The 11,507-nt window shown below is 36.7% G+C and overlaps 1 pseudogene; it reads left to right on the forward strand.

Moving 5' to 3' along the window:
- The first annotated feature begins 2,765 nt into the window (after positions 1-2,765).
- Positions 2,766-3,892, forward strand: LOC103255978 (annotated as a pseudogene).
- The last annotated feature ends 7,615 nt before the right edge of the window (positions 3,893-11,507 follow it).

The raw sequence follows: 11,507 nt of genomic DNA on the forward strand, positions 1-11,507 counted from the left end.
ATTCAGTCAAAGGGAAAAAAAAAGTGCTTTATCAGTATAACTCTGTGGATTGAGACTGTTGCCCTCAGTTGGTACCTTTATTAGACGATCCCATGTCCTTCAAGTTTCAAGAACCCTTTGGGAAAAGACAGGGAATCCCATAGGACACAGGGTTTAATATTGATGCCTTTACTCTTGAGTTCATTACACTTAAAAAATAACTGGTAAAGTGGATTTTTTAGGAATATATAATTTCATGTTACCTAAACTAATCCTCATAAAATAATACATGGTTTAAAGAAATTGCAGTGTAAAAATAATAGTGACAGTAGGATTAAAAAGAGGTACTACTACTTATACTCTGTATGATGAAGTAAAGGAAAAGTATAGTCTTGATATACAATTGAACCTAAGTTGTTATCAATTTATCAGATTGTTGTAACTATAATATTTTGCATGGAGCCCCATAGTAACTATGAAGAAAATACCTACAGATCATATGCAAAAGAAAATCAGAAACATATCAAAGCATGTCACTACAAAAGTCAATGAAACACAAAGTAAGACAGCAATAGAGGAAAAAGAGGGACAAAAGAGCTACAACACAGAAGAAAAAAAACCAGTTAACAAAATGGCAATAGTAAGTCCTCCCTATCAATACTTACTGGCAGTTTAAATGAATTCGATTCTCTAGTAAAAATATATCGAGTGACTAAATGGATACAAAGTAAGACCTAACCATATGCTGTCTACAGGAGACTTGCTTTAGATTTAAGAATACATATAGGCTGTAAATAAAAAGATAGGAAATGATATTTCACACAAATGGTGACAAAAGGAGAGCAGGGTTGGACACACATATATATGTCAAAATAGACCTTAAGCAAAAAACTGTCATAAGAGAAAAGAAGAACAGCATATAATGATAAAAGGATCAATTTACCAGGAAGCTATTATAAAACATGCACCCACTATCAGAGCACCTAAATATATGATAAAAACAATGACAGAATTGAAGAGAGAAATAGACAGTAACACAATGGTAGGATATTTCAATTCCTACTTGCAACAATGAATAGAACATACAGTTAAAAAATCAATAAGGAACCAGAAGACTCAACACTGTATATCAAGTAGACTTAACAGATATATATATAACATTCAATTCAATAGCAGAAGCATATACATTCTTTTCAAGCATATAATGAATATTCTCTATATAGAGCATGTTTTAGGGCATAAAACAAGTTTAACACATTTAAGAAGATTGAAATAATACCGGAAAGGTTTTCTGGCCACAATGTAATGAAACTAGAAATCAATAACAGAAGGAAAGCAGAAAAATCAACAAATATGTAGATATTAAACAACATATTCTCAAACAACCATTGAGTCAAAGAAGAAATGAAAAGAGAAATGAAAAATAATCCTCAGACAAAAAAACCCCAAACTAAATATACCAAAACTTATGATATGCAGGGAAAAGTGCTAAGAGGGGAAGTATATAGCAAAAAATGCCTACATTAAAAAATAAGAAAAATCTCATTAAAGAACTTAACTCTACACCCCAAAGAACTAGAAAAAGAACAAAATAAGTCCAATGTTAGCAGAAGGAAGGAAATAATAGAGCAAAAACAAATGAAAGAGGCAATATAAGAACAATAGATAAAAATCAACGGAACTAAGAGGTTTTTTTTTTAAAGATTATCAAAGTGGACAGAACTTTATATAGGGTAAGAAAATAAGAAAGAACACTCAAAATCAGAAATGAAAGAGGAAATACTATAACTGATGGACCATAAGTAGGAAGAATAATTAAATACTGTGAACAATTACACCATCAAACTGGATAACCTAGAAGAAATTCCAAGAAACACACAATGTATCAAGACAGAATCATGAACAATCAAAAAAAATCTAAACCGATTTATAACTAGTGAGGATATTGAATCAGTAATAAAAAGTCTCCCAACAAAAATAAAGCCTCAGTGAATTCTACCAAATATCTAAAGAAAAATTAGTATCAATCTTTCTCAGATTCTTCCAAAAAAGTGAAAAGGAGAGAACACTTCGAGATCCAGTTTTTGAGGCCAGGTTTATCCTGATACCAAAGCCAAACAAGGACATTACAAGAAAAGAAAACTACAGGCCAATACCAAGGTGAATATAGATGAAAAAAAATTATCAACATAATACTAGCAAACTGAATTTAACATGATGTTAAAAGAAGTATACACTGTGACCAAGTGGGCTGGAATGCAAAGATGGTTCAACATACACAAATCAATAATTGTGCACACTACATTAACAGAATGAAGGATGAAAATCACATGATCATTTCAATAGATGCATAAAAACAATTTGACAAAATTCAATACCTTATTATAATACGAACATTCAATGCACTAGGGATAGAAGGAAATGACCTCAACATTATAAAGGCCTTATATGAGAAGCTCACATGCTCCAAGATGAAAAACTAAAAGCTTTTCTTCTATCATCAGGAACAATACAAGGACACTTTCACCACTTTTATTCAACACAATAGTTAAAGTTTTAGCCAGAACAATGAGGTGAAAAAAAGAAATAAAAGGTATTAAACTGGAAAGAAAGAAGTAAAATTATCTCTGTAATCAGATAACATGATTTCATCTGTAGAAAATCCTATCAATTTCACACATACACAAAAAAATGCTATTAGAACTAATAAATGACTCACTCGCTACTCCTGGCCTGCACTCTGTGTTCTCCTGTCACTTGGTCACCCTGTATCTCCTCAGATCCCAATGGAAAAAGAAATCACATCGCTGGTCATTGACAATGGTTCCCACATGTGCAAAGCTGGCTTTGCAGGGGATGATGCAGCCATGTTCCCCTCCAATGTCGGTTGTCCCCAGCACCAGGGCATTATGCTGGGCATGAGTCAGAAGGACTCCTATGTGGGCGATGAGACCCAGAGCAAGTGAGTTATCCTGACTCTGAAATATCCCATTGAGCATGGCATCATCACCAACCGGGGCGATATGGAGAAGATTTGGCACCACACATTCTTCAATGAACTGTGTGTGGCTCCTGAGGAGCTCCCGGTACCATTGACCGAGGCCCCACTGAACCCTAAGGCAAACAGAGAGAAAACGACCCAGATCATGTTTGAGACTTTCAACACCCCGGCCATGTTTGTGGTCATCCAGGCCATGCCCTCCCTGTGCAGCATCTGGTCGTACCACTGGTATTGTCATGGACTCTGGAGACGGGGTCACCCACACCGGTGCCCATCTACAAGGGCTATGCCCTCCCCCTTCCCATTCTGCATCTGGACCTTGCTGACCGGGACCTGACTCACTACCTCAAGAAGATCCTCACAGAGCCCGGCTACAGCTTCACCACCATAACTGAGTGGGAGATTGTGCATGGTATCAAGGAGAAGCTGTGATACACTGCCCTGTACTTCTAGCAGGAGATGGTCACTGCCGCATCCTCCTCCTCCCTGGAGAAGGGGTACAAGCTGCCAGACGGCCAGGTAATCGCCACTGGCAATGAGCGGGTTCTGGTGTCCAGAGGTGCTATTCCAAGTCCTCTTTTCCTGGGCATGGAATCCTGCGGCTTCCATGAGACCACCTTCAACTTCATCATGAAGTGTGACGTAGACATCTGCAAGGACCTGTACGCTAACACAGTGCTTGTGTTGGCACCACCATGTACATGGGCGTTGCTGACAGGGTGCAGAAGGAAATCACTGCCCTGACACCCAGCACCATGAAGATCAAGATCGTTACTCCCCCTGAGCACAAGAACTCAGTGTGGATTGTTAGCTCCATTCCTGGCTTCCCTGTCCACCTTCCAGCAGATGTGGATAAACAAGCAGGAGTATGATGAGTCAGGTCCCTCCATTATCCACTACAAATGCTTCTAAATAGACTGTAAGCAGATGCATAGCATTTGCTGCATGAGTTCATTCATAAGTATAAATTTGCCCTGGCAAACGTATACACCTCATGCTAGCCTCACGAAACTGGAATAAACCTTTGAAAAGAAATTTGTCCTTGAAGCTTGATTGCTGTCAGTACTAGATCATAGAACTTGTTGCTGATCTTTGACTTTGTCTTCAAATTAACTGTTCCCTTGGTATTTGTTTAATACCCTGTACATATCTTTGTTTTAAACCCTTAGTACATATGGCTCAGTCATTTCATGGCTGAGGTGAGAGCATGCTCATGGAAGAAAAGTTCGTGATCTGTGAATCTGCGTGACCAAGAGTCTTGATCTGTACAGGATTTAATGTGTCAAAGCTGAGTATTCCAGGATTTCTTTAGAGATTGGCAAGAGCTGAACAAGTTGTTAGTTCTGTTTTGCCAGCTGGTCTAACAGGGTTGGGAAAGTCTCAGCCTTAGGACCCAGTTTCTTAACTGTTTTCCTGCCAGAACACCGTGGGTTGTTATTTGCCTTGAGTTGGAAGTGGTTTGCATTTACACCTGTAAATTTATTCATTCTTTTAATTTATGTTAAGTTCTTGTATGCAATTCTTAATTCTTTAAGAGATGACAGCAGATTTTGGTTTTCCACTGTTATGTGAGAACTTTAGGCCCCAGCAACACAATGGGGCAAAGGACTTGAAATGGGCAAAGGACTTGAAATGACATTTCTCCAAAAATGGTCATTGTGTAAGGAAAAATAAAGTGCTGCAGTAAACTAAAAAAAGAAAGAAAAGGAACTAATAAATGAATTAAACAAAGTTGCAGGATGCAAAATCAACATACAAAAATTAGTTGTATTTCTGTACATCAACAATGAACAATCTGAAAAGAAATGGCAAAAGCAGTGCCATTTAAGAAAAAATCAAAAAGATTAAGACATTTAAGAATAAGGTAAGCCAGCCAAGGAGATAGGACTTGCCTGCTGAAAACTAATAACATTGGTGAGGCTGGGCACAGTAGCTCACTTTGAGAAGTGGAAGCAAGAGAGTTGCCTGAGCCCAGGGGTATGAGATCAGCTTGGACAACTTGGCGAGATCTCGTATCTACAATAAATAAAAAAATCAAACAGGCATGTTGGCACACGCCTGTTGTTCCAGCTATGAGGCTAAGGTGGAAGGATTGCCTGAGCCCAGCAGGTCGAAGCTCTGGTAACCACAAGCATGCCACTGCACTTCAACCTGGGTGATAGAGTGAGACTCTGACTCAAAACAAACAAACAAAAAAAACTGCTGAAATAAGTTAAAGAAGATACAAGTAAATGAAAAAGCATTCTGTGATCAACGATTGGAGGAATCAATGCTGTTAAAATGTTACAACTAACCAAAACAATCTACAGACTTAACTCAATTTCTGTCAAAATTCCAATGCATTCATTTTATTGAAATAGAAAAGGCAATTATAAGATTCATATGGAATGACAAAGGACCTTGAATATCCAAAACATTCTACTAGATAGAAGATTATAACTGGAGGTCTTGCATGTCCTGGTTTTAAAACATACTACAAAGCTACAGTAATCAGAAAAGTATGGTACTGGCAGAAAGACATGTGACCAATGGAACAAAATAGAAATCCCAGAAATAAAACCATGTGTGATTTATTTGTTAAATGGTCTTCCACAAGGGTGCCAACACTACACAGTGGGGAATGGACAGTCTCCGTGACAAATGGTACTGGGAAAACTGGATACACGCTTGCAAAATAATAAAATTAGACCCTTATACCTTACATACACACAAACACACACACACACACACCTACTCAAAATAGATCAAAGACTTAACGGTAAGACCTGAAACTATAAACTTCCCAAAAGAAAACATACAGGAAAAGCTTGATCTTAGAAAAGTTCTTGGTAATGATTTTTGGACATGATGCCCAAAACACAGCTCAAATAGATAAGTGGAATGATATCAGATGAAAAAGCTTCAGCACAGCAAAGGAAACAATCAACAGTGTGCAAAGGCAACCTACAGAGTGGAAGAAAATATCTGTAAACAATTTATATGATAAACATTATCAAAAAAATAAGGAAATCCTACAGCTCAGTGACAGAAACCAAATCATCCAATTGAAAAATGGGCAAAGGACTTGAAATGACATTTCTCCAAAACTGACATACAAATGACTAAAAGGTTTATGAAAAGGTCTTCAACATCACTAATCATCAGGGAAAAGCAAATCAAAATCACAATGAAATATAGTTTCACACCTGTTAAGATGTCCATTATATTAAAAACAACAAAAGCAACAAAATAGAAAATAAGTGTTGGCAAGGATGTGCAGAAATTGTAACCCTTTTTCACTTTTGCACTTTTGATGGGAATGCAAAATGCTATAACCACTATGGAAGATAGTATGGTGGTTTCTCAAAAACTTAATAATATAATTACCTTATTTTCATCCATCCCACTTCTAGTTATTATCCAAAAGTATTGAAGTTAGGGTGTGGAAGAGATATTTATACTTACATATTCATTGTAACATTATTTACAGTTGTCAGGAGGTGGAAACCATCTACACTCCCATCAATGGATGAATGGATAAAGAAAAAATGATAAGGTCAGACAGTAAAATATTATTCAGTCACCAAAAAGGAAATCTTGTTAAATGCTGCAACATGGATTAAACTTGAGGGCGTTATGCTAATTGAAATAAAGCAGCCACAGAAGGTCAAACACTGCAAGATTTCACTTACATGAGATATCTAAAGTAGTCACATTCGTTAAAGCAGAAAATTACATCGTGGTTGCTGGGTCTTAGGGAGAGGAAAAATGGAAAACTTCTGGTCAATGGTTGTAAAGTTTCAGTCATGCAGGGTGAGTAAATTCTGGAAATCTACTGTGCAATGTTGAGCTTATTGTTAACAATACTGTTCACTTAAAAATTCGGATAGAGCTCATGTTGCGTGCTTTTTACCACAATATAAAAAAAGAGAGAAAGAAGCATGGTAATACACATTATTCTCAAAGACAATATTATTAACAATAATATTTTTGTATGTACAAATGGAGTTTTTTATTTATATGGTAAAGTTAAATAAAAATAGTATTTCATCACTTCATCTGTGTCTACTGCATTTTCATTTTTGTCTATGTCTTATACACAACATAGTATATAAAATATGTAACTATAATAGCACATATAATAAGTTATAGGTGAATGTATTTAGAGGTCCAACTACTCAAAAGTACTTATTGATTAGTAGGTACGAATAAAACAAAAACTTTGAGGTCATTGATCAGGAACCGGGGCATGCAATCTGTGCTTCAAAAGGCCCTTCAAGGGTTATGAGAATGAGGAGGGTTGGGTGGGGCTTTGGACCTCCCAAAGCCCAATTTAACCTGAGAAAGTTCCCTTTTTTTCTTTTACTTTTATTTTAAAGATGTGGGGTACAATTCAGGACTGGGTATACAAGTAATCATCATACAAATAAAGTTTCGGCCTCCTATTGGTCCCCACTTCATCTGGTTTGAGATCAGGTACCCCTATTGATGTTATATCCCCTCCCTCTCAGTAGTTTCTGGCTACTGCCAATCCCTTTCTCATAGTATTATGGTAAATGTTCAGGGTTCATTTATGAGTGAGAACATGCAGTATTCAATTATTTGTTTCTGTGATAAATCACTAAGTATTATAGACTCTAAATCATTCAGGTTGCTGCAAAGGCCATAATTTTATGCTTCGTTATGGCTGTGTAATATTCCATCATGTATATGTACCACATTTTTTGTTTTTTGTTTTTTGATCCAGGTCAATTTCAATGGGCAACACAGTTGGTTCCATGTTTTTGCTATTGTAAATAGTGCTGCAATAAACATGCATGTGCAGTTATCTTTTTTGTAGAGTGATTTAAATTCCTCCTGATCTATTCCCAGAAGGTTTACTGGGTCATATGGAATGTCAATTTCTAGCTCTTTTAGAAATCACCACACTATTTTTTATAGAGTTTGAACAGTTTGTATTTCTGCCAGTAGTGTAGAAACTTTCCCTTTTCTCTGCATCCTCGTCAGCATCCATTGTTGTTTGTTTTATAAATGATGGCCATTCTTACTGGGGTTAGGTAGTATCTCAGTGTGGTTTTGATTTGCATTTCTCTGATGATTAGTTAGGCTAAGAATTTTTTCATGTGTCTGTTGGCTGCTTGTACGTTGTCTTTCGAGAAGTGTTTATTCATGTCTTTTGCCCACTTTTTAATGGGGCTGGGTTTTTTGTTTTTGTTTTTTCCTTTCATCATGTTTGAGGTCCTTGTAGATCCTGGATGTTAGGCTTTTGTCAGATATGCAGTTGGCAAACATTTTTTCCCATGCTGTGGGCTGTCTCTCCACTCTCTTGATGGTTTCTTTTACCTTGCTGAAGCCTTTCATTTTGATTATGTCCCACTTGTCTATCTTATGTCTTATGGCAGGGGATTGAGGGTTTTAATCAGGGATTGTTTGCTTATTTTGATTCCCATAAGGGTGTCTCCTGCGCTTTCTAAGATTCTTTAAGTTTAAGGTTTTATGTTTAAGTCTTTAGTTGATTTGGAGATGATTTTCATGTATGATGATAGGTAAGGGTCCTGTTTCATTCTTCTGCACGTGGTCAGCCAGTTTTCCCAGCACCTTTTACTGAATAGGTTCTCCTCTCCCCAGTGATTTGTTACTAAAGGCTTCGTTGAAGATAAGTTGCTGCTGAGAAATTGAGGTTTTGATTCTGGAATCTCTATCCTGTTCCATTGGTCGATATGCCTGTTCTTGTACCTATATCAGGTTGTTTTGATTATTGTAACAGCCTTATAGTAAAGTTAAAGTATGGAAGTGTGATACATGAGAAAGTTCACTTTAGCATTATACATATGGTGCTTCCAAAATAAACAGGATTCTGATTAAATCACTGCCTCCACAATTGGAACAAAATTGAAATCATTGCTTCTGAAGAAATCCAGTAAATGGTAATTACTTGAAGAAGAGAATACAGCAGAACATTACCAATGACTATCTTTGGTGTTGGAATTACAGGTGTTTTTCTTCTCTCTTTTCCTTCTCTTGCCCACGATCTCTTTCTTTTCTTTCTGTGTTCTACACTAGTCTAATTTTGTATGTGAGAGAAAACTTTTTTAAGTCAGCTTTGACAAATTTTATAAGGAAGTAATTGAAGAGCCTGATCAGACCCTTGTCTGTATAACAGCCTCCCCAATCTCCGTAGAGAGGTAGTATCAGAAGCAGAGCTACAGTTTTTTCAGGAAACAGTTCTAGGTCTTTTTCAATACAAGTTAACGTGAGTGATCCACTACCTGAGTTTCTTGGACATTAGGCATGATTGTAGTATTTTTGACCAGGAAAAGTCAGTTTAAATAGCATTACTGAACACCCAGTGCAGAAGTAAAAATATTCTCTGTGACGTATAAACAGGGTGTTTAATGTTAGTAGGATAGCTTCTATAAGCAGCAAACTGGTTGCAAATTTTAACCTTAGGGTTCTATATGAAGTACTTGGAGACTTAGAACTAAAAGAAACTTCAGAGGTGATTTAGTTTAATTCTTCACGTGATAGATGAAAAAATCAGAAACGCTCTGAATTGTTAATGATCTTTCAACACTTTCATATTTAGTCAGTCACAAAGCCAGGATTTCTGTTTTGTCTTCTCACTCTCCTCTGATCTGGACACTATCAGCCTCACTAGGCTTATCTTTTGCCATTCTTTCTTCTATTTTCTATGATCTTTTCACTTCCTTGACATCTTTTCTCTTGTCTTAGGACATGTGTCTCTGCCTAGAACAATCTCTCCCATACTTTTATACTTGTTATCCTCTTTGTTAGATCACTCTTAGTTATCCTCCAGTTCAAAGACCAATTTCCTATGAAGTTACCCATAATCTTGAGCTGTTTTTCCTTTTTTAAATATAGTTGACTTCCTCAGAATACTATATATGACCTCTAATGGTGACTGGGAAAGTGTCCAGTTATATTCATTGTATCTCATGGGCTCATAAAGTTTTCAATTAGTCATGTTACTTTATTATTAGTTTTTATTTATTTATTATTTATTTATTTATTTTTTACAGAAACAAGATATTGCTATGTTGACCAGGTTGGTCTCCAACTCCTGGGCTCAAGTGATCCTCCTACCTTGACCTCCCAAAGTGCTGGGATTACAGGTGGGAGCCACCATGCCTGGCCCCAATAAATAGTCATTTTAAAAAGACGATTTTTTAAATGAGTGCTTGTTGAAAAATTAATGCTCCCTCTCTTTTCATAACTACCTTGACATCAATGTTTTAAGGCTGTTCTTAGTTTACACATTATCCTTATTATTGTTTTTGAGTTGAAGTCTCACTTTGTTGCCCAGGCTGGAGTGCAGTGGCATACTCACAGTCACCACAGCCTTGACTTGCTGAATTCAGGCAATCCTGCCTCAACCTTCCAAGCAACTGGAACTACAGGGATGCACCACCACCCCTGACTAATTTTTTAATTTATTGTAGAGACGAGGTCTCGCCAAGTTGCCCAGGCTGGTCTCAAACCCCTGGGCTCAGGCAATCCTCTCACCTCCGCCTTCCAAAGTACTGGGATTACAGGTGTGAGTCACTTTGCCCGGCCCATTATCGTTATATCTATGTTTGTTAATTTTATAAGCAATTATTTTATGTCTGTGCATAAATAGTTGTGTGCAATAAAATTTATTATTATGCGTGATATAATTTTTCTCTTGACAGCGAGGAGGTAACCTGTGTTTTGACTTGAAAGAAGGCAAAACACTTGTTTCTGCAGATGAATGTAAAGCCATCTATTTTTTTCTAGCAGTACCTATGTTCTTTATTATCACCGCCCCTCAAAAAACAAAAAAAAAAGAAAAAAGATGCAAGATATTGCTATATACCACTTGAGCAACTTTGAAATTCAGTTGAACAACATGTTATACCTTGGCTATTAGAATGAGGTTACTCCAAAATTTTTTACCAGAATTAGTGTTACTTGACTTCAAAGGTTTTCTATGTCACAAAATATAATGTGTTGTCCTGACACACCGAATTTCTATACCAGTGTCCCAATTAATTTTGAATATAATCTCCTTCTTTAGGTCATAGAATTGTCATTTCTACTCATTACACTTTTCAACTGTGCACATCAGCAACTGAGAATAGTACTGGCAAGTCTGGTTGAGCCTCTGGTTATAGACCAAGTTGTAGAGCCTTTTATATCAGCTTGGCTGGTGGGACCCATACATATGAGCAGGATGAGCATTGGTCAGAAAAACGGACTGAATAGCCTACCTATTAGTTATTCACTCTAATCTCATTACCATATGGAGAAATTAAACTTATCCAACTCATTTTCTCTGTAAAGCATTCCTTGATTTCCAATTGGAAGTAATTTCTCCATATGTGTCCTATAGGAGTTTGTCTCACCTTTCTTAAAGGAGCTGGTTTCTCAGTTTTGACAGTTGCTGTCCTGTATAGATTCTAAACTCCTTGGAGAAACATCCATCTCTGATTGCTTTGCGTTATCTATACTTCCTGGCATATTGAAACTACTGAATAAATATTTGTTGAATGAACGAATAGAATTCCTT

This window comes from Carlito syrichta, unplaced genomic scaffold (genome assembly GCF_000164805.1).
Source record: "Carlito syrichta isolate Samal-C Ts95f unplaced genomic scaffold, Tarsius_syrichta-2.0.1 Scaffold288795, whole genome shotgun sequence".
In the NCBI taxonomy this organism is placed as follows: Eukaryota; Metazoa; Chordata; class Mammalia; order Primates; family Tarsiidae; genus Carlito; species Carlito syrichta.